The sequence below is a fragment of the Protopterus annectens genome, chromosome 4.part1, assembly GCF_019279795.1.
Source record: "Protopterus annectens isolate FY-2018-M chromosome 4.part1, PAN1.0, whole genome shotgun sequence".
Lineage (NCBI taxonomy): Eukaryota > Metazoa > Chordata > Ceratodontiformes > Protopteridae > Protopterus > Protopterus annectens.
Genome location: NC_056734.1, coordinates 679008947 through 679036258, shown reverse-complemented (window position 1 = coordinate 679036258; position 27312 = coordinate 679008947). Strand labels below are relative to the sequence as shown.

At 37.6% G+C, this 27312-nt stretch overlaps 1 protein-coding gene across 2 annotated transcripts in view; it reads right to left on the bottom strand.

Annotated features, from left to right (window-relative positions):
• Positions 1-27312, bottom strand: part of RAB6B (RAB6B, member RAS oncogene family) — a 1686561-nt gene that overhangs the window by 1280059 nt on the left and 379190 nt on the right. The window lies entirely within an intron of this gene.

The window sequence follows — 27312 nt, the reverse complement described above, 5'->3', positions numbered from 1 at the left end:
TAATAAGGGGACTTATTGAGGCAAACCAGGTTAAAAAATATAGCAGCGATTATTGTATTGTATAGGAATTTCTAAAAACTGATTAGGATTTCTTTCAAGCAAACCATTTTATCTTTTCAAACTGGCAAAGAAAGACTTAAAATTATTATTTATATATATATTTATATATTTTTTTTGTTTTTGAAAATGAGAATGATTGTTTTGTTTTATATTGTATACATATTCGTGCACACATACACACATTTGTATATCTATATCTATAACTATGTCTGTATAATTTGATAGATTATATATAAATATATAGCTGTATATGTGTATATGCACATGCACACACACACACACACACACACACACACACACAAATACATATGATTTTGACCGTGGGTTATAGGCTAGGCTTAAAATGGCCCTGTGGGGCAGTTTGCCTAGTATGCACCTATTAACCTATACAAAATTGGCAAAGCTCTGGGAGAGTGAGCTTTATTCTTCTGAAGGCAGGATTTACCACTTTAGGAATAACAAAAATGTATGCAATGGAAAAACCTTCTTGAAATTATTTGTTTTAATACTGGCTTTCCTTTTTTATTTCCATCAAAGGAGAAAAATGAAATGCTCAGAAGTTCTAATTTTGTTTGTTTTGTCCATGTTGCATCTGAGTTGTCTGTGGACATCCAGGGTATATAATATTATCTCACCCTTGTTTTTAGGTTTAGGAAAAAATATAAGGAGATAAATTCATTGATTTTATTTATTTTTATTATACATTTGATAACTGGGAAAGTCCAACTGGACTAGCAGTCCTTTTTCAGCGGAAGCCCAGGGAGAAAAGCTCCACATTTATATACAGTCTTAGAACAACATAAGAACAGACGTTAACACAGAATACATTAAGACATGTATACATTTATTGAAATAGCTTTAGAGCAACATTATAACAGATATTAACATAGAATATGTTGACATGTATACAGTTGTTGAATAAGATAAAACGTGCACTTATGAAATTGTATATAGAAGACACGAATGAGGGTATACAATGCATCTTAAAAGGCTTGAAAAGTAAAATCAGCAGTGTAGAAGAATTACAGTTGTAGTATACACTTTCTTTGTTGGTTAACGCTACTGAATGGACTACTGGATTATTATATGTCTTTGGGCCATTTACGTCACTTGTTCTCTTGTTGTGGAGCATGGGTATAGCCATTTGCTAGTGAGGTGGGTTTTAAGTGAGTTTTTAAACTGAGTTATGGAGGTTTTACTTGTAAGGCTAGTGGGTAGGGAATTCCATGCTTTTGCTATATAGGTGGAGTACAGGGATTCTCCTGCAGAGTTAGAGACTTTCTGGACTTCTAGTAGCTGTTTAGTTGTTGGAGCGTAGAACTCTATTACTAGTGTATGGTTTGAGTATACTATTTAGGGCTGGAGTTTTATCTGCATTGTGGTATATTTTGTGGGTTTGGGTTAGTTGGTTGTACAGTAGGAGATGGGGAAATTCAAGCCATTTTAATTGCTTTAGGGTTATGCAATGATGAGATTTATAGGGTAAATTGGTGGCAAACCTGACAATTTTGTTGTAGCATGCTTCTAATTTAATGTTGTCTGTTTTACATAGATTAGTTAGAATAGGGGAGGCATAGGTGAGAGTAGAATGCAATTGTGTCCTAGCGATGGTTTCTTTGGCTGTTTTTGTCAGAACAGATTTGTTTCTGTGTTGATTCAAAGAAAATTCTGAAACCACCTTAGACATAAAGGAAGGATTATTTTTTAAGGTTACCAAGAGTAGTTTCAATGTCAAAACTTGCAACTCAGACACTTGCCCAGGTGATGTCAGAGCAATGAGTAAAACAGTTTTCCACATCAAGAACTGAAAAAACAGCTTGTGCTGGTTCAGAAGTTGGTACAGTGAACTTTTCTAAGACACAGCTGAGATTCCAAGGAGGAACCACTTGTTTTTGAGGTGGATGGCTATGTAATACCCTTTTCAAGATCTGCTTTATCTGGAACATGGAAAAAAGGGGCATCTAATGGCAGGCAGAAACTGATAAAAGATGGATTTGAATAGATAAGCAGGATAGGCCTGATTTTAGCAAATGAGACAGATAATGGAGAGTTGGTGGAGCTTCAGCTTTGGATGGGTCCTGGTACGTTTTGTAGACACAGCTAGAAAATCTCTTCCATTTGGCCAAATAGGACATTCTAGCAGCAGCTTTTCTAATCTTCTTTAATACCTGCTGCACATCCCCTGACATGAGGTGCCTATAAATCGATGAAAATTCTATCATCCAAACAGTTAAATGAAAATTCTGTATGTTGGGGTGGATCAGTGATCCCTTCACCTGTGTGAATAGATCCATTCTACATGGAAGTTTAAGGTAATTGCCTTCACCAGTTTCATGAGAAATGTGAGCCAGTGTTGTTTGGGCTAAAAGAGAAAATAGTGTAGAAACTGCAACAACAAAAATACGTGTAACACTATTAAGTGCCTAAAGGAAGACACTCACACAAAAAGCTATAATACGACCTGTTTAATCGGCAAAACACATATCAACGGACATATAACAAATAAAATGCGGATCAAGTGCTTTCATCTACCCATGTGAACTTCATCAGAATCAGTAATACAATTAACATGGGCTAATTTATACATTTTATGGTGCCACAACTAAGTGTCCATTTAAAAAGATACAAACCAAATAATTTCTAGATAGTGCATTGTACCTATTCAAATATTGTGCATTACATATAATCTCCTAGTAAACGTACCCTATACTGCTGATCCATAGTAAACCTTTACATAAAAAATAATGAATAATGAAATGAAAAAATAAAAAAATGAAAAAAATATACATACATACATACACTAAAATGAATAGAATAAATTCATTTGTACTAAACAATTATATACATCTATATATAAGATTGCTAGCCTATGGGGATATATTTGTACCTAAATGAAACATAATTTAATTAAAATTTCTAATGCTTACTTAAAAACAACTTCAAATACCATATGAAGTTATTACACATATGTCTCCTTCCTTACTATATAAATACTGTTAACATATCTGTATCCCTATATCATAATAATAAAATTCACAATATTATTATGTGCTTTATCTCCATTGTACTTGAACCAATTGATTGTGATAAAACATACAAAAAAAATACAAAAAAACCCCAAGAAAAAATGAATGTACTATATAGTAAAATAAAATAAATGTGAAAAACTGAGCCCCTAAATTTTATATATAATCACATAGTGAAATTTAATAAATATAACATATATACAAAATACATTCCATTCACCTATTGTAATTTTTGTAGGATGGGTTTAATAGTAATATATTCATTTAAACCCGGTGGGGTAGAAGCATCAGTAAGGATTTGCCATCTCACCTTTTCTCAGCCAAATATACTTTAGTGTTGCCTCCTCTACTGTTGAATTTTATTTGTTCTAGGATGGCAAATTTAAACCTGTGGCTATTGTCTGTAGCCTCTATATGTCGATAGAGTGCATTTGTACTAACTTTTCTCCTAATGGCATATAGGTGATCATAAATTTGTTTCTTGAACATTCGTTCAGTTTTCCCAATGTAAAAAACTGGTACAACCTGAGCATTTGGCCATATATATAATATTTTTAGTATTACAATTCCCTTTACTGAAGGTAATTCTGGTCCTATTAATGTTCTCTAAAATGATCCCTTCATCTTCTAGTATTACTTGACAATAGCTACAGCATCCACATTTTCTAGTTCCCTTATACTGTATATTCAAGCTTTCTATCCTGTTGTTCCTCTCGAAGATGGACTTCATGTTTGTTCCCATTTTATATACGAAGATGGGTGCATCCCCTACAATTTCTTTCAATACGCTATCTACAGTAAGTACTTTCCAATATCTATTTAAAATTTGTTTTATTGATGTAGCCTGTGGGGTATATTCCAATATACATGCACGTTTATACTCGATATCGCATCCCTTCTTTGCACCATTTTTATAAGGGGTTTACCCAAAACTGGGGGATATTTTTTCCCCCATTTCCCTATTACATATTTTTTTAGTTTCATTCATTAACTTAATAGGATATCCCCTGGTTCTAAACATATAAGCATATAAAATCTATTTCAACTAACATCTCTTTATACATAGAAGTCATTCTGGCAGCATGAATACACTGCCCCTTGAATATACTCTTCTTGGTTTTAAAAGGGTGATTACTTGTGTACTTCAAATAGTTATTAGAAAAAGTGTTCTTCCTATATATACGGGATTTAAAACCATCCTTGTTAATAGACACAAAAGTGTCAAGATAAGCAATGCCCTCTCAACTGTGGTTATAGGTGAATTTCAAATATTGACTAGTATTATTTAAATAGTTAATGAATTCCTCTATTTTATATATCACATCACAGTGGCATTATTGGTGCTAATCAGTAAAGGTCCTGGACTGGAGTCCATAAATGGTCCAAGTTTTGTAATGCATTTATCAAGGCCATCACTAATGTGCTTTTTTCTTGAGAGGATCATAGGAGGTCACTAGGTGAATGGCCATTGGTCCCTTACAAGCCTAGCCAAGAGTTTACCCCCAAAAGAAATCTCAGTCAGCACCTGTCACCCCTGTCAGTGAGGGATACAGGTGGAACCCCTGGGACAAATTTGTGGTTTCTCATCTACTCATCAAGGTTGCGCTTGAAGAGGGTCAGTGAGGTGTTCTGCTTGACTTGTATGGGAAGTTTATTCCAGGGACAGGGCAGCCTCTGGAAGACAAACTTGTCTCTCCAGCAGGTTTTGTTGATGTTGCATATTAGATTCAGGGCTTCTGAGTGAGTAGTGTGTGACTTGATCCCCTTGGACAATGCACCTCCGTAAAGTCTAAAGCATTAGTAGCTACAGACTGAGAAAGGGATGAATGAGGATACTGGTAGATCTGGAGTCAGTATTGGTCACTCTGCCCATTATAATAGTTCTTTCCTGACAAAAGCTAGCACTAGAACTGGATATAGTAGAGGATGCTAGTGTTTAGTCCATACTGACTTGAGGAAAGTACAGTTGTGTACACTTACCATAAATGTAGATGCTCGAGTGTATTCACTGTTGCAGTCATCACTTGTGGGTTATCCCTGCTGTGGTAGCCCTCGGCCACCCCGAATACCAGAATCCATGTTTTTCTGCGTTGCCTGCTGTCACTTGCTGCCTGACATCAGGTTGTCAGTGCTATAAAGGAAGGCAGCCGATGCCATTACATCAGTTTTTCTTGCCCTAACCAGTCAGAGGCCCAAGTAAATATGGTAAAGTGGTCCTGGTGACTAAAAGCCACCATTAGAAACTTATGTCTCCCTAAAGAAAGAAGATGTAAGGGAGAAGGTGGGTGGGAAACCAGGACTGCAGCAGTGAATACACTCGAACATCTACATTTATGGTAAGTGTACACAACTGTACTATGTTCTTTGTGTTTCACTTTTGCAGTCATCACCTGTGGGAGGATTCGCAAAACTGAGGAGAGGGGTGGTAGGCTTAGTAAGAGACTAAGGAATGGACCAGCAGGCCCTGCAGAACTGCAGAGGCAAACCCTGCCCTAGCCTTAGAGAATAGAGGTAGGTGGTAATGCTTGGTAAAGGTATGGACAGAAGTCCAGGTGACAGCTTCCAGGATGTCCCTGGTGGGAACTCCTCTGAGGAATGCTGTGGAAGTGTAGGCTGCCCTAGTGGAATGGGCTCAAATAGACTTATAGGGGGGTTCCCATGCAATCTGTAGCAGAAATGGATAGTGTGATAGCCATTTGGAAATGGTTTGTTTGGAAATGGGCTTCCCCTCTGGCCCTGGGGCAAAGCTGACAAGTAGTTGGTCTGCTTTCCTGAAGGGTTTAGTATGGTCCAGATAGTATCTGAGATGTCTGTGCATGTCTAGTGAGTGCAGAATTCTTTCCCCCTTGTATTGAAGGTTAGGAAAGAAGGTGGATAGATGTATGGCCTGGTTGAGAGTTACATTAGATACCACCTTGGCCATAAAGGAGGGATTAGTCCTCAGGGATACCCTGTCTGCATGGAAGATGATGAAGGGCTCAATGGCCATCAGTGCCTGAAGTTCTGAAACCCTTCTGGCTGACGTGATAGCTAGGAGAAAAGCAGTCTTCCAGGAGAGGTATCTTAATTCTTCTGAAGCAGCAGGTTCGAAGGGTGGTAAGGTTAGTTTTTCCAAAACATAATTCAGCTCCCAGGCTGGAATGGGTGGCCTTCAGGGAAGTCTGATATTAGAAGCCCCTCTGAGGAATTGTTTAATCAAAGGATGGGAGAACAGGGGCTGTTCTATATCAAAATGAGCTGAAATGGCTGAGGCATGGATTTTAATAGAGGAGCAAGAGAAGCAACTATTAAGTAGCTCCGTGAGGTAGTCCAGGATAAGAGGGATGGAAGGTTGCGAGGTATTGTCTCCTCTGGACTGGCTCCAGGAGCAGAATCCTTTCCATTTTCCTGTTTAAGATTTTCTGGTGCTGGGCCTTCTGGCCTCTGGGATAATGTCTAGGACCTGTTTACTTTGAGTATTAGCCATGCTGATAGTTTAAGAGTCAGCAAGTCTGGGTGCAGCATTTCCCCCCACCTGAGTTCAGTGGTCTGAGATCAGGGGAAGCTGCCTGGGAGGCTGTAAGGTCAGCCTGCACAGTAAGGGGTACCAATGTTGTCTGGGCCAATCTGGAGCAGTGAGGATGGCCTTTGGTCTCGCCTCCCTTATTTTGATCAGTACCTTGGGAATAAGAAGCAGAGGAGGGAATGCATACACAAAGAATGTGTTCCAGGGGAAGGTCAAGGCATCCACATTCCATGTTAGGTGGTGATACTCCCTGGTACAGAATCTTTTCAGCTGATGGTTGAGATGCGAAGCAAAGAGATCCACTTCTGGAGTCCCTCATGCCTCAGTGATTTGTAAAAAGATTTTTTCTGTGGAGCTGCCATTCATGGGGGTCCAGCAAGTTTCTGCTTAAGTGGTCTGCCAGGGAGTTGTTGATCCCTGGTAGGTATTGGGCTGTTAGGTGCAATCCCTTGGAAGAGGCTGTCAGCCAGAAATTCACGGCTAGCCTGCACAGAGGGTAAGATTAGATCCCTCCCTGTTTGTTGATGTACCACATTACTGTGGTGTTATCTGTTTTGATAAGGAGAACCCCTGGCCAGACATGGAGTTTGAAGGATGTCAGAGCCTTTTGTACTGCCATCATTTCCTTCTGGTTGATGTGTAAGGGAAGGTGCTGGGCATCCCAAAGACCTTGGGGGCACCTGGCTTCTAGGTGAGTGCCCCAAGCTATGTCTGAGATGTCGGCGGTAATGGTCTGCCCAGTTGGGAAAAGGGTGAAGGAAATACCCTTGTTCTGGGCACAGGCCTCTGCCCACCAGAAAACTTGGTTCTTATACAGGGGATCAGAGGGAGAGAGGTCTGTAGAATTTGAGATTGCTGACACCAAAGGTTTTTTAGGTACCACTGAAGTTTTCTCATGTGAAGCCTGACCAGAGGAATTAGAAGGACGCAAGATGGCATGTACTCCAAGGTTTGCAGGAACTTCCTCACAGTGAGATGAGTTCTGGAAGCCAGCTGGGTAAAATAGAGAGGCAGGAATCTCTACTTTTCTGGGGATAAGAATGCCATTTGGAATGCTGTGTCCAGCAGTGCAACCAAGAAAATGATTTTCCTGGAGTGTGTTTGCTTTGATTTCTTCTCGTTGATGGTTTATCATTAGGAGTTTAGGAGAGTTTTGACAAAGAGGAGGTCCTTGAGGAGCTTTTCTTTGCAATCTGCCTGAATGAGGCAGTCATCCAGATAAGGGTAAATGTGTATATTTTTCTGTCTGCAAAAGGCTATGATCGGGGCTAAGCATTTGGTGAATACCCTGGGAGCAGTAGATAAGCCAAAGGGTAGCACAGAGAACTGAAAGTGTTCTGAGCCTGCTCTGAAGCAAAGGAATTTCCTGCAGGATTCCCTTATGGGGATGTGGAGATAAGGATCTTTTAGATCTAGGGTAACTAATCAGGCTTTTTTGTCAGCATAGGCAGCAGCTGCTGCAAAGTTAGCATTTTGAATTTGGGGACCAGCAGGAAGGTGGTCAGAATGGATAGATCCAGGATGGGGTGCCAAGTGCCCTCTTTTCTAGGAACAAGGAACAGTCTTGAATAAAAGCCTTTGCCAGTTTGATCTGAGGGGACAGGTTCTACTACCCCTTGGGATATGAGAGTTTGGACTTGTTTCAATGCCTCTGCCCACTGATTTGGAGGTAAGTCTGGGTACCCTCTTGGAGTTGGGAGTTCATTGAAGCAGAATTTGTATCCCTGAAAAATGATCTTTAAGACTCATTGGTCCTTTGTTACAGAAAGCCAATTTTCTTTGCAGAGGGAGAGCCTTCCTCCTAGTTTTTGGTGAGTGAAAAGAGGGCAGAGGGGGGAGAGGGAGGCATTGAGTTTTTGCCATAGAGGGATGGCTTAGAATTCCTGCCTTTGGAGCAGAAGTGGTCCACTGTTTGGTTCTTTGCTGTCCCTGGGATAGGAGTCTAGGTGGCCTGTCCCTGTGTGGCTTACCTTGCCCCTGTCTACTAGGTGCAAGAAAGGACCAGTGTTTTGAGGGAAAATTCCTGCTGAACCTAGGAGGTTGTATCTGTAGGAAATTGTTTACTGTTTGCATAGATTTTGCTTTGTCTTCCATCTTTTTAAGCACTTATTCTGCTTTTACTCCAAACAAACTGTCCTTATCCAAGAGTGCATCAAGTAATTTTACTTTGACATGATCATGGACAGGTTGTTCCTTCAACCATGCATGTCTCATAATGACAGATCCTGACACTGCTGCCCTGCTTGAGGCTTCTAGGGCATAATATCCACAGTGTAATGAGTGTTTAGCCACTTGACAAGTAGAGTGCAGTAAATCTGCCAACTCTTTCAAATTGGCACAGTCAGGAAAGTTTGAAATCTTTTGCTTTAATAGTTCCAAAGTGTGCTGTTGATATTTTAACATGTGGAACTGACAGTTGAGTGCTCTGATAGCTAAGGTTGCAGAGGTGTGTACTATTTTACCCCATCTGTCCAGAGCTCTGGAGTCCTTGTCAGAGGAAGTAGGGTTCTTTGCAGAACTAGCCTCAACTGCTTTTGGTACCTGTGTAATGACCTCCAGGTCTGCAGAAGGATTTCTGTACAAGTATTTGTGAGAATCTGGTACTCTATAATACCGGTCAGGTTTTCTGGGAGCAGGTGGGAGGGCATCAGGAGCTAAGCTGGATTCATGGAAGACATCATCAACCACCTCTAAGATTGGAGGGATGGCCAAGAGACTGTGCTGGGGCAGGTCTAGAAACTCTCTGAGTCTTTTCTTAGACTGAAGGAAGTCTTGGGATTCCCAGTGGAAATGTTTCCTGAGGGTGTGAAGGGTTTCCCCACAGGAAAGATCTTCTGGAGGGGAGGCAGAAGGACTGGATTCCTCTGCATCTGAATCCTCATAAGCAGTCAGAGGTTGTTGTTCCTCTTCAAAATCTGGATAATCAGACTCCTCAGAATCCTGTTCTGTCAGTATTTCAGGAGAAACTGGTCTGAGAGGTGAGCAGAATTTTATTAACTGGGAACATCTTATTGAAGATGGCTGTAAACAATGTTTAGCCAATCCTTTTGACTGTGTGGGTAAGAACCACTCTGTTTCCTTTTCCACGGATGTGTCTGACATCATTTATAAACTAGAACAGCTTATGTTGAAAGAAACTGGAGTTTATCTTAACATTTTGAGCCTGCAACATTATATACAGCTTGACATTACACCGAGGGGGCTGCGTGCCTTTAAAAATCCATCTAAACCCTTTGATGTTTCAGATGAAGCAGAAAAATGGCTTCAAGATAGATGGATTGCAGCCACCCATCGGTGTGCCACTGAGTGGGTACATATTTCTTTAGAATGGGACATTTTATTGCAGCGAAAGCTAAAGGAAGAAATTTTGTCTTTGTGTAACTCTTTGGCAGCTAAAATTAGTCCTGCTCGTTTATAGACCCAGCTAGTTGACATTAATGACAAACTGATTGATCTTGAACAGGATCTCATGAAAAAGAAAAAACTAAACTACAAAGAGATTCAAGGGACTACACCAACCATACGGCTTTCATTTGGATAGCAAACAAGACTAAACCACATCAACAGCTTGTTAATAGTGGCAAAATGGGTTACAATGCTGCAGGCAGTTCACATCAAGTGTTTTCATACACTTCTAGATGCTCTACGGACTAGGATATGGATGACCAGCAATATCCACCTTTGCCTCAAGCTCAAAAGCCTCAATATTTGAATAATAATTTTTGGAATGGATAGAGAACAGCGGATTCGGAAAGAAACACTGGGGATGGTTTTCACCACCACCAACAAACTTTTAGTCATAGAGGAGCTTATCAACAGCATAACAAAAGGATTAGATGGAACTGAATTTTTGTATTGTGATTCTGGTGTAAATGGTGAAAATAACATTGTTATAAATTTATCACAAGTGGAACTGAGTGAAATGCAAATGTATATTTTAAATAAGGTTCTTAAATTTGTACCTACTGTGATGCCTACACTCTATATGTTTAAACTTTAAGTATACAGAATGTGTAGAAAATTACATTTGCTTAACTACTTTTCTAGAAATACTTCAGATGCTGGTATTAATGCTACTTTAATTTCTACTGAAGATATTTCAGATGTAGATGCCAGTTTTTATTCATGTTCTTCGCACACAAATGAGTTAAATGGTTGCTGCAATCTTGACACTACATCTATAAAATGCTCCAGTGATTTTGTCCCACCTTTTCTGCATGAGGGTGTGCAACAATTTTCAGCTATGATCAACTTTTCTTTAGAACATACATGTAAAGAATTTATGCAAACAGAGAATTCTTTTTCTTATAATTTGTCAAAAGATGAATGGAAAATTCTTAAAAATATGGGGGAACAACATGAATTGGTCTTTAAGCCCTCTGACAAGGGGAATCGTTTAGTAGTAATGGATGCTAACCAGTATATGGAAATGTGCATGGAACATCTTAGTAATACTGAAGTATATGTTAAGGTGACAGTGAGTGATTATCAAAATGAACAAAAAGAATTTCAGCATTTACTTTCTAAAGGTAATCCGCGGTGGTGGTGCTGCGGTAGCGTTGTCACCTCACAGTAAGACGCTGTCTGGTTCGACTCTCAGCTAGAGTGTCTTCTGCGTGGAGACATGCATGAATGGGTGTACCTTCATCGAAGGTTGTGCGTCAGGGCTGGCAACTTGGCACATAAAATATCAACTGCCAATCATTAACGGACCGGAGTTCCACTGTGGCAACCCCTAACCGGGAAAAGCCGAAAGACACAACAACTTTCTAAAGGTTATAGACGTGAGTATTTTTCTAAATAAGATGCAGATAAAAATTATATCATGAAAATAATTCTATAGCATATTTATATTGTTTACCCAAGCTTCATAAAAGCATGCAGCACCCCCCAGGAAGGCCCATTATTTCTGCTACTCAATTTTTTTTTACGAAACATAGGTGTACTTTTGCATAGTTATTTATTACCATATGTAATGAAGTTACCATCATTCATAAAAGATTCCTTTGATTTTTTGGATAAAATTAGAGCCATTGAGTAGACTGCAGACATGTATTGGGTGTCTGTTGATATTAAAAGTCTATACAGTTCTATACAACATCAACATGGTTTAGAAGCTACTACATATTTCTTAGGAGACAGTCCACTGAGTAATTCTGTATTAGAACTGATAGAATTTTGTCTTACAAATAATTATTTTTGTTTTTGCGAAGATATTTATGCTCTGAAAATAGGCACTGCCATGGGTGCATCATGTGTACCTGCCTATGCCAGTCTTTTTATGGTCCTTTATGAGGTGGAATATTTATACAGACATAACTTTTTTAAAACTTGCGTTGTTTCCTATTATAGATTTATAGATGACCTAGTATTTTTGTGTAAGGGTAGGATGACTAATTTATCTGCCTTTGTTAAAGATTTGGATGTAAATAGGTTTCAAATAAAATTTGATGGGCTTCAACAGGACCAAACTATAAGTTTTCTGGATATTGATTTAACAGGTGTAGTGGGGGGGGGGGGGTTAAAACTAAAATCCATCGAAAGTGTGATAACAGTAATCATTTTTTACATAGAACCAGCTGCCATCCATCTCATCTGCTGGATTCTTTACCCTATGGAGAGTTACTGAGAGTTTACAGACTATGTACTAATGAAAAGGACTTATACAAGGAAATGTGTACTTCTGTAAGTATGTTCTTGAGAAGGGGTTATTTCATGAAAGACATCCAGAAGTCACTGGTTAAACTAAAAAATAATTCATTGGTACAAAATAATTTGTCAGCAGCCTGTTACAAATTACAGAAGATATACTGGCAGAAACACTAGAAAGGAGAAGTTAGAAGTTAAGTAAATGTATATAGTTATTTCTTACAATGTTTTTTCTCATGAAGAAGTAAAGATAATTAAGGATTTTTGGCCATTTTTATTTAAATTTAAAGTAATTTGTGATACATTGTGCAGATTTCCTATATTTTTGTACACAAGAGGTAGGAACATACAGGATATTATTGTACATAATAAATTTGTCAAGCCAGTGGAAAAACTATGCAGCACTTTAGGGATGCTGGGCACTAGTGGTTGTACTAAATGTTCAGCATGCAAATATATTGTCAACTACTTTAGTCATATTAATTCCCTTTAGTCCTAAAGGACACTTTACTTGTGTAACATCTAATGTTATTTATGTTCTTAGGTGCTCCTGCAGTCTCTTTTATATAGGAGAAACTAAGAGAAGTTTTAAAGTGAGACTGCAGGAGCAAATTAGAGACATAAAAATGGAAAAAGTTGCTAGTCCTTTTGCCATACATTTTAAGTTGTTTCACAATAGTAATCCAAACTGTCTGCAAGCCAGCATCCTAGAACAAGTTAATTGGGGTGTTGGCAACTCTGAGTTTAAGAATAAACATAATTTCTTATATAAAGAAAGTATTTATATTTTAAAATACAACACTCTAAGTCCTTGTGGACTTAATACTGAATGTTCATGGAAAATTTTGATGTAATTGTTTTCTAAGTATATAGAAATATATTACACAACAACTCACGATTAATATTCAAAAATGCGCACGCTGATTGGTCAGTGTGCACGTTGTAAATCAGAGTTATAGTAATGGAAAAAGGTCCGGTCGCCCGGACTTTTTCCATTACTATAACTCTTTTTTTTTAACAGCAACGGAGAACGCAAGATCTCCGTTGCTTCACATTGTCTTGCTATGTTAAATGAGTTTAACATAGCAATACAGCTTTAAAAAAGCAACAGAGATCTTCGTTGCTTTTTTTCAAGCTGTCTCGCTATGTTAAACTCCTTTAACATAGCGAGACAGTTTGTAAAAAGCAACGGAGATCTTGCTTTCTCCGTTGCTTTTTTTCAAAACTGTCTCGCTATGTTAAATGGGTTTAACATAGCAAGACAGCTTTAAAAAAAGCAACGGAGATTCTCCGTTGCTTTTTTTAAAGCTGTCTCGCTATGTTAAACCCATTTAACACAGCGAAACAGTTTGCAAAAAGCAACGGAGATCTTGCTTTCTCCGTTGCTTTTGCCCACAGCTCTGATGTACTGCATAGGCATACGCATGCGCAGTACATCAGAACTGCCGCAGAATACCAGGCAGCTGTGGAAGGGCAGCAAGAAGGCATTATACAATGCCATTATTTAAGAAAAGTAATTATTTTTTTTCTTAAATAATGTCAATGTATAATAGCAATAACCCACTTCTGGGTGTGGGTAATGCTGGATTTATCCACGGTTGGCTTTGTTTGGCCACTCGGGCTTTGCCCACGTGACCAAACCACACCAACCGTGAGTAAATCCAGTATTACCCACACCCAGGCGTGGGTTATTGCTATAGTATTTAATGTTTTAGATATTAATTAATTAGTTAATTGTTTTATAATGGATAGTTAATGTTTGTATAAAATGGCACTGTTTTTTCCATACTGATGTACTCCTAGAAGGCATTTGTTGCCGAAGCGCTAGAGACTTGAGACATTTTGCAAATAAAGTGCAAGCTGGTGAATTTTATATTTTCTATTGACCTTTTTGCCATATTTTCATACTTTCAGGAGAAAGGTCTCTTTTCCTTTTAGAAGTTGTGGCCTGACTACCCCTGATAAAGATTATAAGAACCACTGCCAGTTTAAGCATTTGAGCTCGGGGTTGTGGAGCAGCAGTAAAATGGTGGCTAGAGGTAGGTTCGCTAGGAGTGGCCTTGCTTCTTGGCCTAAGAGTATTCATCGGTTTGAGAGAAATGGTAGTTGGAGGAGAAAACATTGTTTTTTGTCGAGATTCAGTAGAGTGAAAAACGTCCTCAGAAGCTGATGCTTGCATCGTGGGTCTGGACCCAACCAAGGCAGAACTAACCAAAGGCTCAGAAGACGAATAAGATTTCTGTGGCATACCGGACTCTGAAAGGGCCTCAGTAGAGGCCTGCGAAGATATCGAATCGGGCATCAGGGGCTGTGAAGGTGCCTCACTGAATTCCGGTGAACTGATGGCTTGCTTAGTGATAGAGTCATCGGAAGGCTTAGCCTTGTGTGGTCTGTCTCTATCTTTATCCTTACGTTTTTTTGGAATATCTACAAATTGTTGGCTGATGGATGCCGTTTTGGAATGTGAAGACAGAAGACGAAAATACCTGGCTACAATAAGAGCTCTACAGTGTATGGTTCTCACATTAAAGAGGGCACAGAACCGGCAACAGGGGGCATCATGGTCTGGGCCTAAACAAGTGACATAGTACAAATGGAAGTCTCAGTGTGGTATTTACTTTCCACAGGCAAGACAATTGTTAAATTTTTTGGACATCGGTTAGTGCAAGAAAAAAGGATCCCCAATGGGGTAGTTAGCTTTAGACGTTTTCAGCTGTAATTCAAACTCTGGTAGCGACCGACCTGCACACTTGTGAACTGCTTCTGCTACAGGCTCAACGGCAAGAAAGACTGATGTAATGGCATTGGCTGCCTTCCTTTATAGCACTGACGACCTGACGTCAAGCAGCAAGCAACAGCAGCAGACGCAGAAAAACATTGACTCTGGTATTCGGGCCGGCCGAGGGCTACCACTGTAGGGATAACCCACAGGTGATGACTGCAACAATGAAACATGAAGAGCATCCATTGTATCTTTCCCATGTGTAATCTGGCTAGTGGAATCATCAGGACAGTACCCCAAAACCCTGAGATACTTCCTTGTTGTAGTGACTGCTTGATGTGAAAACTGCAAGAATAGGATACGGTAGAATACTGTCTTTTCTAGTTGAAGATAAGCCATTATTATGGACTTGTCTAACAGGCAACCTAGAAATATTATTCTGTTAGAAAGAAATAGAGGTGAGGCAGAGATGAAACCCTCGGTTTTTAAACAGAGTTTTGACAAAAAGCAGATATTCTAGACATCTCTGAAGAGAGTTTGCAAAAATAAGATAATTGCTTAAGAAGGGAAAATACGAGTACCTTGTGTTAGGCATTTTCTGAATACACCTGGAGCTGTGAAAGACCATCAAAGACTAAAGTAGAGAAGTAAAAATGTAAACCAGAAACAGAAAACCTTAAAAAGCATCTGATGTTTCTGTGAATGGAAATGTGGTGATAGGTATCTTAGAGGTTCAGATGGACCAAAAAGCATAGATAAGGAATCTGTAGAAAAAATGATTTAAGGGAGAGCATTTCGAACGTTGGGGCTTTCATGAAGAGGTTTAGGAAAGACAAGTCCAATACAGGTCTCCAAGTCTCCTTTTTTTGATGGGAGAAACAGAAATCTTCCTGAATAAAATCCTTTCATTAATGAGGTTTTGGAACTGTTTCTGTGATGTCTTGAGATAATATCTGGGAAAGGATGGGAGGAGACAGAGATGTGTTTGATATTTAGGGGCAAGGACAAACTCCTAGGTTTGCAGGAAAAGAGTTCTAGTGCCAATTATACCACTCAGAATATGTTCTAGTACCCAAGAATCTGTTGTGATTTGTTCCCAAAGAAGTAAATGAGAAGAAAGACTGCTGCAAGATTTTTTGGATTGTCAGGGTGAGGAGAGGTGATGGCCTGAAGACAGTCATGCATTTTTCATGGACTATGTCTAGGTCGGGCTGCTCCTCTTTTGTTTGAATTCCCTTGTCATTGTTTTTCAACTGTTCTTCCCATATTTCTGTTGGCATTGTTTAAATGACTTCATGTAAAAGGGACCATACTGGAAATGTAGTTCTTGGCATATGTTGGGATAGGGGATTGAAAAATCTGTTTGACCACTTACATCACTTTTGATCTTTCATCAATCTTTTTAAAATGTCAGTAGAAGAGGTACCAAATAACTCTTTCTTGGAATCATTAAGAATCTGAGCTTTGATGTCTTTTGGAAGATTCTGGGATTTAAGCAACACAAATCTGCACATCACTGACCCGGTTGCCTCTGCTCAGGACACTGTGTCTACTGCATCATATGAACATTTCAAGGAATGCTTTGTTACTTGAAACACAGAAGAAATCATGCTAAGTTAAAGAAGTTAGAAAGATGTTATCTCATAAGATGGTAATTCAGCAATAATCTTATTCATATCTGCAAAGGAGGACAGCGGATATTTTCCCAAGTGAGCCTAAAAATTCACCATCATAAAGGCTATGGTAGAGGATGTACAAACTTTTTCCCATACCAATGAAAATCCCTTTCATCCTTGCCTGAAGGTACAGGATTATTAGTAATAAGTTGTTTAGAACTATTATCCTTAGATAGGGGAATAACACATGGATCAGCAAGAAGATTACAGAACAGGAATTGATGGGATTGCAATACCTTGTAAAGCCTGTCAGGCTTTTTGGATGCAGCAGGCTGACCATCAGTAGCACCGCATGCTGCACTGAAAGAGACCTCTTGTGCAGAAGCAGCAGGAGGATAGCCAAAGTCTTAGGGGTACCTACCTGAAGTAGCTTGCAGTACCTTTTTTTGTGTCTCAGTTTTTTTCTTTCTCTTCCCATTGGAAGAACTCCTTCATCCATCATATGGTGTCTGAAGAGTATATTTCTACAACAGGAGAATGGGATGGCATACTCTCCTCAGACTTCCACTCAATAATAGTCAGGAAAAGACACCTGTGAAGAATAGTCCAGTCTGTTCTCTTCTGTATCTGTCAGGTAGTCACTATCAGAAGGTTATTTTTAAATGAGAAAAGGCAGGGGAAGTTGGCTGCAGTGACTGATAGGCTTTAAAAAGACCTTTGTCAAAATTGTACCTCTCCTCCTTTCTGTCTTTAGTAAATGGGGTCAAGGGAAGAGAATTTTGAAGAAGTCCCACTTGAGGATGAAAGCACTTAACTGTCTGCAATAAATCTATGGGATTTTATCTGGACTTTGGCTGTTTATCTACATATCTGGTCTGGTTATGAGTTGGATTCGTTTGTTTGATTTTTTTTTTCAAGGGAAGAGAACCATGTTTAGTTTTCTGATTTTTTTTTGTATTTGGGGGTATCCAAAAGAATGTTCTTGGTTGAATCTGATATATGGACTTCCATCCTAGAACCCGGTTTCTCTTTCCACACAATCACTTGCAGGATACTGTCCAGCACTTCCAAGATTACTAAGCAGGCTTCTCTCTTCTCTGTAGTTGGCATACATCTAGCCCCTGAGGACATGTGAGACTCCTGACAATTACTAGCATCCCTCAGGGCAGCACCAGAGAGGTCAGAAGAGGGTGATGGATGGTTTGAGGACTCCAATAATGTGACAGCTGAGGCTTCCATTGGGTGCAAGGGAGAGAGAGCTTGCAGGAAAAGCCACTTCAGGAACCTGTCTTATTTTTCTTACATTTGAAGTAGTTAACCCAGAGTCCACTGACAATTTAGAGAGGTCCTTAAGCCATTGGTTCTCAAGAAAAATGTTAAGGGAGTTATGATGACTTCTGATAATCTTGGGATTAAAATAAACCAGATATCCTAAGACTAAACATTGTGTACCTCCCCTAGACAAAACATGCAAGCTATGTGGAAATCGTGGTAGCAAATTTGTCTTCCACAAAGAAACGTTTATTTTTTTTCTTAGACATAAGAAACAAGTTTCATACAGTTTTACACAAAAAAGGAGGGGAAGTCTGCAGAGGGGTACTCATCTACCCAAGAGTTTGATCAAGCCAACTGACAAAATGCTGAAGACTCAATGAAGTCCAAGTCTGATGGAAATCTACAGCTGCAAAGAAGTTCTGATTTTTTATGTCTATAAATCTGCTTTAATACCAACATGCCCTTGAGCTTCCTTGGATGTAGCTAAACCAGGGGCAGTAAAGGGGAGGGGTGAAGAGATGCAAAGCCTGACATTTTTTTCCATTCATTTGTTCACATAGAGACATCTCAGGCTGTTAGCTGCTGAGTGTGGGTGTGGGCATGTATAGAAATTAAATACTTAAATAACTTATAGTTTAGATGTAAAATACTTCCTTCAACAATTATCAAATATACTACAGGAAGTTTGAAACGTTGGGCAGAAGAACTATTTTACATCAAAAAGATATATAGTAAAAAAATATGAAACAATTTAACAGACAGCCCATTATCTAAGCACAATAATGCCCTCAGATTGTGTGTTATTGTGTAAATAATGCCCTTCCGAGGGTGTAGAGGCCCTCTGCTAACACCCCTGGGAGTGTGTTACTTATACAACACACACTTGTTTAGTCATTATTGCTTGCATATCATATATGACTGTTTCACAGAGGGGTGACAAACCAACTAAAGCATGTACAGTGTGGCCCAAAAGCAACAAGAAACACATCTTAAATAATCATATTGTGGTAAATTGTGTGATTTTTATATAGCTGTAAACAGGAGAGATTTTACACAAAAAAGAAAGATAAACATTATCTTTTTTAGGGTCTCTGCTACTGTGAAGTTTAGTTGAACACTTAATCTTCATTATATTGTGAATGAAAATGATATGTGACATGTAGCTGCATATCTTTCAACTGTTTCAAATTTCACAGAATGTCCAGATTTTTGCCGCTGCTTTTTGTTCTGTTCCTCATAAAAAAATGTAGTTTTCTTTGCAAATCACAATGGATTGAAGCCACTAAACAATTACAGACGTCTGAGTTTCAGAATTTATATCCTTCAGAAAATCCAAGCTAATGCAAAACCTTTTATTCTGTCAACTTTCCAAGTTTATAAGAGCATTATTAAAATGTGTCCCTGATTTTGGGCTTTTGTCCAGAATTCTTGTGCTAAGAGCTTGAGACATCTGGTGCACTATGCCATAGCAGTAATGAGGAGACACACAGTCAGGTCCTACACTGGGTATTGCATGCACAGCTGCAACAGTTCTGATACTTGTCTGAATCTTGGAACCTGCATTGTTGTTTAAAATACTGAACTGTTTTCAGTATCAGTACTTGCTTTGAAAATGTTAACATCTGTCACAATAGACTTTTGACAAAGATGGGACTTGACAAGCCCTAGAGAAGGGATACAAGCAGACAAACACGTCTGTGAAAGTACCAGTTTTCAAACAGCTGTAAGAAGAGGACATACACTAAGCTGAGAGTAAAATGGAAGAAGCAGTAGAAATAAAACTTTTCATTCTTGTGCAGTGACTTATTATGACGTAGATTATAAAAGCTGAACAAGTAAAAGTCATTTAATCACTGCCTGATTATCCACTTGATCCATGTGCAGGTCAATCAGTAAAATGGAAATATTTTCTTAAAAAGGTACTTTTTCTATTGGGACCTTTGTTTCCATGCGGTCCCTTCATGGTGGTTATCCCCCACACAATTTGCCTCTAAGTAAGCTAACTACTGGGTGACAAAAATAATCTAAAATAAGGGAGAAAAGCAGCTTTTGAAAAACTGCTGGTTTCATATTTTATATATCAATATCATGCCATCGAGGACTCCTGTAAAACAAGTGTCGGATGCTTAGCTCTCCTGTGATGACCTTCTTGGTTAAGTTGCTTGTCACCTAGTTCAAGCTGAATTTTCTGTGTGGAACAGAAACTGACAAAAGGGGTCAGAAAATGCAGTTACAGCAGCTTTTCAAGGTCAAATGCTATTTACTGTTAGTTGTACATGTTGTGCTTACACTCTTCTAAAATACCTTGTAAAAACACGTGATGTGAAACAACGTACGTTTCCATTGTAATGACTGTTACATGGATTATTTACACTGTTAACAAATGGATCAGTTTTCTGCTAGCAGAGATATCTGTAAATTTATGCATTTGTTTTATTTGGTCAAACTTGTGTAACTGGGATATATTGGAAAACATGTTTGGCAAAATGAATATGACTAGTAAAGAATCTAATATTTCTTTAGTGAATGGCTGACCTATGTAAATGCTGCAATGTGACTGGCTTAAAGTACAAAAACATCAGACTGGCAACAACACATAAAGCACAACTAAAAATAAATAAATACATACATAAAAAGAAGGTAGACTATTTATATGACAGAATCATGCCCCTCTAAATACATGATACAATGCACACATCTGTATCATAAAAGAGGTATGCAATTCGTAGTTTGCTGAGCATTACATAAATATAACCATTTGTGAGCATGGTAAAGGTGCATTCAAGGGAAAATGAGCACAGCTATCTTGACTCTTTTTCCAGGTAAACCTAGCGGCCCTGTGAAGGACTTATCCATTGCTATAAGGTATACTGCAAATATCCCAGCTCTAGTCAGAAGCCTCTTTTCAGGTAACTCTGTACAGAGCTAGTCAGTACACAAATTAGAGGATTAGGAGAGGTTGGAGATCATAAATGGCTTATTATGTGTTTGAGTCATGGATGTCAAGAAATTCATCTTGAGAGCGATGCCATGTCTCCATGTTATTGTGTGTTTGCAGGAGATGTAGCTTCTCTGATATTCCAAAAGGTCACAGGGAATACAGGAGGCAAACATACTGCAACAGCTGACCTTGTGGGAAACATCTTAGGCTTTCCAAGCAAATAATACTGTATAAAGTATTGGAACAGCTCTGTTGCCTCAGGTGGATACAATGAACACAGTTCCTGAAATGCTGAGATCACATATTCCTTGGACAAAAAAAACTAGGTCTACCAGTTACTTGTCATTCACCTGGAAACTGATGTTCTGACCATACCTTATGGATATTAGGTTTTGTACCCTCCTCCATATATTTTGACAGAAGTGAAAGACACAGCCTTTTCTCTTTGCACTAGGTACATTGGGCTGAATACTCTTAATTGCCACCATCTCAAAATCACACATTTCGCAACTTATTGTAGCAGACAAGTGAGATAACAACTGATATATTACCTGCCACATCATATTGTATGTATGTAAGGATTTATAAGTCATCAAACAATACACTACGGGAAGACATTTACTATAGTCACTACATTTAATGAAGGTGTGAATAGTGTACAATTGTTGACAGATATGTCCCTTCATAAGGAAAGTATCATATGGTAGCACAACTGAGATCAAACTGATTTTCAGCTATGAAGAACACAAATACTGTTACTCCTCAACAACTGTCTACTAATTTCTTTTGTAGGAAAGCACCTACTTTCAAAGGATAATTATCTGCCTGTATATCACATATGTTGTCTATACTCCTGTACATACCTAGATTAGCATTCTTTCTAACCCTTTTCACACTATGGATCATTGCTTTATGAGATGGCATATGTACTGCAGCTTCAAGAGATATACTAGCCATGATGTCATTGACCAGTAAGCAAGGTGCATCTCAATGCATGAGTACACCTTTCCACCTCTGATCAATCAGGCAAGTGGCCATGGCTATACTCTTCAAAAGTCTCTCACCATCTACCCCTAGTTTACTGACTGCCCTGCCTTTATATTTCTCACCTAATTTTCTGTTACAAGCCCAGTAACTCTTATCCTTTGTTATTTTCTCACAGAGGTAGACATACCCATCCAAAACCTAAACTAGCTTTCCTTTATGAGACAGGATCATTTGGTACATCTCTGTTTGGTACATCTCCCCAAGACCGGGACAGTGCTCTCAATAACTATGCGTGACCATTACTTCCAGTGGTTCTTGGTCTGCAACATTATGATGATAACAGTTAATTTAAATGTGGATTTGACATTGTCATACTACAATATTTTGAATAATCAACATTGTGTGAATTCGCTGTTGCAGTACCCTCATAGAATATATTTGCTTTTATGCATTTTTGTCATTAAGAATGTATTCCAAAATTACTTTATATTTTACATATAATAACACGCATATTTACATTTTAATACAATACATTTTAAAGATCGTTAAGGCATTTTTATTTAAATTAAATGAAATATATTTTAAGTAGTCATTAATAAAATCCAATACTGGTAACTCCAAAGGGACTGCACAACACCATACATAGTTCACAAAACAAGGAAATATATTACTTTTTCTGAACACCAAGAAACAAACAAAAATATCCTTTAAAATGACAAAACGATACTTTAAAAATGTCAAAAAAGAACAACTAATAAAGAATCGCAGAAGTTTTTTGCTAAACATAATAAATACCAATGACTAATAAGTAATGTGACAGCAGACAATAATGTATAATTATAAGACGGGATGCATAAGGAGGTCTGTTTGAGACAATTTTGTGCATGAGCAACATTTGTGGTCTAACTGATGTGCACCCAGAAGAGATTGAAAAAGAAGAATGGCTCTGGTAATTGCCATAAATGTCTTTTTGAGAAATAGTTTAATATGTCATCTGCTTAACTTAGAACTGGGTAAAAACAAAAAGTGGGGAGCAGTAGGTACGAGCCACCTATTACAAAAACATTGTTTACTGAAACTTTTCTAAAACAGAAAAAGTTAGCCTCTTTTATATGATTAGTTAATTTGTTCTATGATTTACTCTATGATTCTAAAGTTAATGAATACTCTTGATTAATTTCTGATATTGACAAGTAAATTGTTCCAATTTGTTGTAGCTACTTTCCTCAAGCATATTAATCATAGTATGGCTGCTATAACAATAGTTAATCTTGAAAACAAAGCCATTATAAAGATTATCTGCTAAGGAAATAAGGTGCATAAAACAAGTATTTGTCAATATCAGAGGTTAACTTACACTGTTAGCAAACTTGCAGAAACAGTGGTTGATGACCAAGGAAATGATTAAGAATGAGAGAGTGAAGATTGGAAAACAGTAATTATTCCCTGCTTTCCAAATACTTTGGCAGGCAATGAGTAATAGTGAAATGGCAATTTCATTCATAATGAATAATATTTTATTTCATAATTCAATATATAAGCAATGTAGAAGTGTTGCCATGTGTATGCCCATGGCGAATAGTTATGCTAATCTGGTTGTTAATAATTGGTAGCTGAATTTTGTATTTAATAATGCTAAGAATATATATCTGGCTAATTTATTATTTTATAAACATTTTGTGGATGATATATTTTTAACTTAGAATGGTACTTTAGATACCTTTCATGAATTCATAGAATATCTACATTCCACGACTGATTTATTTGCATTTTAAATACACCATTCACTTTACCCAAATAGATTTTTTAGACATTAGGTTATCTAAGAATGTCAACAGAACTACAGAAAATACTTTGTTTAAAAAAGAAGTAAAGAAAAACACTTACTTGCACAGACATTCCGTGCATCTACCTCATATTTTCAATAATGTCATTAAAAGTCAACTTATTCGTACTGTTAGATTAAACACCAGTGTAGAAAACATATAGCAAAAGATGCATACCATTATGAATGGTTTTAAAAATAGGGGCTTTTGGGATATAGACTTACAAAATTTAACTACTGAGGTAAAAAATGACATAGGTCAAGGTTTATACCCCAGTTTTTCATATCAACATAATTTAAATAAAGGGAAACAAAAGGGGAGTTTTAAAGACACTGTAAAAGGTTTAGATGCATCACACCATATGACACAAATAGTTATAAATAAAAAAATATATAAAAAGGAAACACTGGCCCATGTTAAAATATAGTCCAGCGTTTCAAGATACTACTATACAAAATATAACATTTGGGTATAAGAATTTGAGTAATCCTAAGAAAAACGTATGTTATAAAGAACAAGAAAAATATATTAATTATAAGTCTATACAAAAATAGGCACCCAACAGTGTCATAACTGTGGGTTTTGCAAATACATTGATACTGGGTGCTTAAAGGCTATATCTGTAACAAATAAGATCTGTAAATTGAATAGTCATGGTACTTGCAATACTGGAAATAATATTTATATGTCCAGATGCTCACAATGGAAAGCAGTTTACATAGGTAAGACAAACAGGAGATTAAAAGATAGAATATATGAACATATATCTGACGTAAGAGGAGAATTAGATACCAATGCCATGTATAGACATATGAGGGAAACAGATTTTTCACATATCTTTCAATTCTTAATACTACAGAATGTCTATGTGACTATAAGAGGTGGAGATTTGCATAATTATACTGAGAGTTTAGACAGCAAATGGATTCTAAGGTTTAGAGCTCACATAAGTCCTGGTCTTAATGATAATTTTACTCTAAAACCAATTCTCAAAACACTTCAGTCAAACGGTAAATTAATTATTAAATACTCTTAAAGCATATGCCTGTATTATATGTTAAATATTGATCTTGTTTTTTAGCACTTAATTATTTTTAGCATGTCACTTTAATTCTATTATTGATTTTAAGTCATGTGATATGTATTTCTCGATTTAAGTGTTTTCATTGTTGGCTTTTAATTTGTTTTTCCTGCTGAAGCCTTTCTGGTGAAAGTTTTTGTTACTAGCAAGTGCAAGTCAGCTTCAATAAATATCATATTTTAACCAAGCTTCGTGGTGCCAGTAATACTTCATTTTATTGTTTTTTTGTGTTCTACCTAGGTATCCAGCTTTATCTGTGTTGGTGGTACTTTTTTATTTTATTTTATTGAATGGACATACTCAGAAAGGACTGTTGAAATATCTCTAATTTGTTTGAAGGTGCCTCCCAGGGCAGAATCTAACAAACATCCCAATAATACAATTCTGTGTGACAGGATGAGGAAAGATTTTTTTAAAGTTGATTTGAAAACCCAGACTGAGTAGGAGATTTTGAGCAATTGCTAAAGACTACTGACAGCTGGAAACATTGTCTGCAAAAATAATATTCAAAACTGTAAGTGTCACAACAAAGCAACCAAGCAATGCCAACAAGTTTAAAAACATAAAAAATGTTTATTGCAGAAAACAAAACAGTAAGTGCTTTCACTAAAAAGCTTCTTCAGACTATAAAACATTGCTGATAAAATCCAATGCTTTTATAAAAATTCAAAAACTCTTGAACTAATCACAAAGAGAACCAAATTAATATGGACTTAAAGCAACAGACAAATGAGGGATGATGCCCATAACAAACATAAGCATAAAAATACATAAAAAATAAAAATAGAAATAGATATGTGCATGGAAGTATATAAATATATGCTGGGCAAGTTACTTCTGAATCCTACGTTTCTTAAGTAGAGGTTTAATTGATGCCCTTTCATTCAGTCCACTGCCTCTGTCGGCTCTAAGTGTAATAATCCAGTTATTCTCTCTGTACTCAGTATGATTCCTAATATCTCCCTCCCAGATACTAGGACTAATAACTTCAAGGGCTCTGAATGTAAAACAATGTATGTTCCCATATCATGTCACATGTTTAGCCAAAGCATTATGATCAGATTGTTTCCTGATATGGTAAACATGTTCTCCAATCCTCTCCCTAAATACCCTATTAGTTTTGCCAACATAAAAAGAATGGCAAACTTGACATTCTGCTAGGTACACTAAATTAGTGGTTTTACATGTAGCATCAGCATGAAAAGTGAATTCCTTCTGTGAATTTGGATGGTGAAATTTATCAGAGGTATTGATATAGGAACAAAAAAACACCCTCCACAGGGGCGAGTGAAACCTCTCTTATTATGCTCACTTCCATTCTGTTGATAGCATAAAAGTCTCTTAAAGTTCTTTCTGTTTTTATACAGGAACCTGGGTTGCTCACCAACTATTTGACTAATGTCGTTATCAACTTGGAAAATAGGCCAGTTTCTACCAAAAATTTCTACCAGCTCTCTATTATCTGAAGTATAAAACAATGGGGCCTTAAGAAAACTGCACTTATCTGAATTGTTATTACTTATATTCTCCTTCAATGGACCAAAATATGGGGCAGCTGTACCTTCACGTAAAGTATGAATATCACGTAAACTATCAAGAATCTCATTTTCCCTATATCCTCTTAATAAGAGTTTGTTTTTTAAACTATTAAGCTCTATAGAAAAGCAATCATCTAAAGGATTTAGCCTAGATGCCCTGACACCTTGGCCTCAAATTAAGTTCCTAAAGATGTATCCAGGGTGCATGCTTGACCTAACTAAAAGAGAATTCCGATAACATGATTTATGGAACACACCTGTATTGATGAGGCCATTTTCTAATTTCTCAATGTATAGGTCCAGGTAGAGAAGTGCATATGATCATAAATTCAGTCACCAATACTCTGATTGATGTTCACAGAGGAGGTCTCATCACTAAGGAAATTTTTGATTATTTAATTGTCTCAAATCCCCTCATACCTATAATACAGGGGTTACCAAAGGTGCATAAGAACCCGTCTAAGCTATTACTAGAGACAAATACCTTTTGAATGCTCTTAGTGCGGTGGAAAGTCCAGCATGTAAGACAGGTAACGTATTTATAAGTTGGGCACAGGAAATCTTAAAAACATCTGAAAAAGTTGTAATGGGAATATGATAAGAATCCTTTACTTCTAGCTTTAGAATCTTATAAAAATATGTATAAAGGAAAGGTCCAGCACAGACCTCTAGGATCATTCCCTCTTTAGTACCTGAATCATCATTGCATAAACGTTTTTGCCCAACTGGCAAGAAGGCCAATGGCTCTATTACTTCCTGTGCACGTATTTGATGGAAAATGAGAGAAAACAAGGAGATGTGGTTCACAGAGCAAAGAGGAATTGTCTGGGATAGAGGGAGGGATTACTACTGCCAAGTGCACCTCTACTAAATTACTTTTAAGACATATTTGTTTGCCATAAACTGACACCACAAAGGAAGATGACACTTCAGAGATATGGCAGGGTTGCCATGGTGGTGAGGGGAGCTTAAACAGGCATATAGTCATACTGACTGGGAGGACTGTCCTTGATTTTATAGACTTTTCCATTCTTTTTGGAGTCTCCTTGGTATTGCCTTTTAAACTCCTGTTTTATGTCTCCCTGT